At 37.8% G+C, this 3924-nt stretch overlaps 1 long non-coding RNA gene across 1 annotated transcript; it reads right to left on the bottom strand.

Moving 5' to 3' along the window:
- Positions 1-1653: 1653 nt before the first annotated feature.
- LOC130749085 (uncharacterized) lies at positions 1654-3660 on the bottom strand. The gene is made up of 2 exons (XR_009022842.1): positions 3373-3660; positions 1654-1976 (listed from the first exon to the last, which is right to left on the bottom strand). It is a non-coding gene; the product is annotated as an uncharacterized LOC130749085 (long non-coding RNA).
- Positions 3661-3924: the final 264 nt, after the last annotated feature.

Raw genomic sequence — 3924 nt, 5'->3', positions numbered from 1 at the left:
AGTAATAACATCGATTTTAAATTGATGTCCTCTCAAAAGCTATATGTTTGCCTCTTTATCCTTTTGTCCTACCCTAAACCGTAAACCCTAAACTCCCACATTTAGTTAAGCTCTACGAACTTGCATCACATTTGGTGGACGAATATCATGAGCTTAAACTTATTGTGGTACAACAAGACACTTTTTGTCATTAAAGAGGAATTTCTCCACTCAAAAGCTATATGTTGGCCTCATTCTCCGATGGTTCTATTGTATTTATTTTTTTACAATTCTCCATTTGTAGTAAGTTTTAGTTGAGCTCTTCGAACTTATATCACATACAATGGATTAATAACATCGATTTTAAATTGATGTCCTCTCAAAAGCTATATGTTTGCCTCTTTATCCTTTTGTCCTACCCTAAACCCTAAACCCGAAACACTCACATTTTGTTGAGCTCTACAAACTTGCATCACATTCGGTGGACGAATATCATGAGCTTAAACTTATTGTGGTACAACAAGCCACTTTTTGTCATTAGAGAGGAATTTCTCCACTCAAAAGCTATATGTTGGCCTCATTCTCCTTTGGTTCTACTGTACTTATTTCGTTACAATTCTTCATTTGTAGTAAGTTTTAATTGAGCTCTATTTACTCATACCACATACAATGGATTAATAACATCTATTTTAAATTTATGTTATCCCAAAAGCTTTATGTTCACCTATTTATCCTTTTGTCCTACTCTAAACCCTAAACCCTAAACTCTCACATTTAGTTGAGCTCTACGAACTTCCATCACAATCAGTGGAGGAATATGATGAGCTCAACCTTATTGTGGTACAACAAGACAATTTTTGTCATTAGAGAGGAATTTCTCCACTCAAAAGCTATATGTTGGCCTCATTCTCCTTTGTTCTATTGTACTTATTTTTTGACAATTCTCCATTTGTAGTAAGTTTTGGTTGAGCTCTGCAAACTCATATCACATACAATGGATTAATAGCATCGATTTTAAATTGATGTCCTCTCAAAAGCTATATGTTTGCCTCATTATTCTTTTGTCCTATCCTAAACCCTAAACTCTAAACACCCACATTTAGTTTAGCTCTATGAACTTGCATCACATTCCGTGGCAGAATATGATGAGCTTAAATTTATTGTGGTGTACACAAGACACTTTTTGTCATTAGAGGGGAATTTCTCCACTCAAAAGCTATATGTTGGCCTCATACTCCGATGGTTCTATTGTATTTATTTTCTTACAATTCTCCATTTGTAGTAAGTTTTAGTTGAGCTCTACGAACTCATATCACATATAATGGATTAATAACATCGATTTTAAATTGATGTCCTCTCAAAAGCTATATGTTTGCCTCTTTATCCTTTTGTCCTACCCGAAACCCTAAACCCTAAACCCTAAACACCCACATTTAGTTGAGCTCTACGAATTTGCATCACATTCGGTGGACGAATATCATGAGCTTAAACTTATTGTGGTACAACAAGACACTTTTTGTAACGCCCCGATTTCTCGAGTGTTACACAGTAACTAATTAACCAATTTTCATAAAGAGTTTTTGTCGATTCACTTATTAATCTTGAATTAATGATAAAAGTTCAATTTTACAAAATTCTCGAAACTTAACCATTTCAAACTTGCGGAAATAAACATCAACCTAAACCTCAAACTTTATTAATCATTGAAAAGAGTATGAAATAAATATCCGGAAGAAAACTTCAAAGTAAATTACATCAAGTTAAACTATCTCAACTAAAATAAAGTAATGGTTCAATACTTCCAAAACTCGGTACTCTCAACCCAAAAGAAAAATGGATGTCTCACAACCCAACCATATCCTTGGCCCCTTCCTCTTTATCTTCTTCCTCTTCATCAGAAGTGTAGTCGTCATCAGAAGTGTAGTCGTCATCTGTAGTGGCTCGTCACGTAGCATCAACTCCCAAGAATGAGTCGTCGCCATTTTCTTCACGACCATCTACCCCCCCCAAATAAACACATAGCAAACAAGCAGGGTCAGGTCCAACAAAAAGAATGATAATGACAAAATCAACAACAACATATATAATATAAGTACATTATATGTCTATTATGGGAAAGAGTCAGTTACTAACGGAATCTCACTTCACACAACCCACCAAAACTTCCATGGCCATCTTCGTGCTTCCGCAGAGGCACGGTTATCACGGTGACCGCAGTCAACCAAATCACATGGAGCCGCAATGATCCACAAAAGTTCACGGTGACCGCAGTCAACCAAATCACGTGAAGCCACACCGGCCCACAAGGTTCACGGGAGACCGCAGTCAACCCAAATAACTCCCTCGCGTGCAAGGTACCATCGTTCTCATGGACCATAGTCTACCTGACCTATGTCCAAATTATTCACATTTACTTGCAAGCGAGTTTATTACACTTTTCTCTTTGTTAAGTCTCTAAAGTCAATCCTAGAGTCTTATCATACTCTTTATACAACAACCTTCACAACACAACATTCACGGGTTACAAGGGAATTACGGCTAGGTGAGCGACCCTTGAACCATTAACTGAGAAAATAAATATAATTCACGTAAAGGAACGCAAGAACATTCACTCATGCATAATATATCATCGCAACTTCAACATATTGACAGCAGAAGCAACTTTCACAAAAATAGAGCCACAGAATGCATCTTTCAACCAAAAATCACGTATGATACCTTTCTAGAAAGCAATTTTAAATATCTACAACTCTCTAGTTACACACTTGTTCATTTGAGTCCCAGAATTAGGTGATATTAGGCCTTAAAGCTAACTGTCCGGAACAGGAAAAACAGCAGGTGTGACAGTTACTAAACACGACCCCCAGATCACATTACTAAACCAAAAATTATGATTTTTATATGTCTGGAAAGATATTTCGAAAATCTACAACTTTCATTTTAATCACTTTTTCATTTGATAACCATAAACAGGTAAAAAGGGGCTCTGAAGTCCGCTGTCCAGTACAGGAAACTTGCAGCGAAACTCCCATGGCTCTATGGTTTTCAAAAATAATTTTCCTTCCTTCCCCTTTGATCATGGCAATCTTGGTACAGCCCCAACAACCCAAATATCCACTCAAAATTTCAGAACCAAACATTTAGCAAGGATCATGCTATAACAAGTGCAAAATAGCACAAAACTTAACAAATACCATGGCAACTCACATAAAATCATAGATTCAGATCATAAACAACGTTTGAGGATCATATTCATGGCTATTCAAGAGAAAAATTCCAGCAAGCAAGCATGTACAGGAAATCATGCAAAAACAGTCCAAAACTCAAGTTGTTTCATGGCAATTCATGGCATATTCCCTAAAGAACCTACCCATTCCTAGAACCAGCCCTTACCTTGGGTTAATGGCCTGAAAAGAAAGAAAAGATGAAGATTCAAGATCAAAAGGCTTGCTGTCCACGTCCTTCTTCTCCCCCTCTTCGCGGTTCCCTTTCCTCTCGCAGCTCCTCCTTCACGCGCAAGGTGTTATGGGTGGTGATGGTGGCCGGCGGTGGCTTGGATGGTGGTGGTTCTTGGAGCAAGATGAAGGAGATGAGGGTGTGTTTACGTGATTAGCTTCTGTTTTTCTGAAGTATGAAAGAAAGAAAGAGAAATTGATTTTTCTCTCCCCTTTTACTTACAAAACTGGCGGTCAAGGGAAAATAGTGGGTTAGGGTTGTGGTTTTTGGGTTTAATGCTGATTTAAGTCAGAGGGAACAGGGTTTAATTGGTACTAATCACTCTTTACTTCAGAAAAAAAGTCAGAATCTTCCTCCCTTTTCCCTTTGCAAGGCTGCGGCATCACCACTAATGGGCTAGGATTTTCATAGCCCTAGCTCCTTCCTTCTCATCCAAGTCACTTGGCCCACTTAGCCTCTTCTTAATCTCCTGATCATGATCTAATAAGT

Source organism: Lotus japonicus, chromosome 3, assembly GCF_012489685.1.
Source record: "Lotus japonicus ecotype B-129 chromosome 3, LjGifu_v1.2".
In the NCBI taxonomy this organism is placed as follows: domain Eukaryota; kingdom Viridiplantae; phylum Streptophyta; class Magnoliopsida; order Fabales; family Fabaceae; genus Lotus; species Lotus japonicus.
The sequence above is the reverse complement of the archived record's forward strand: the minus strand, read 5'-3'. Positions and strand labels throughout refer to the sequence as shown.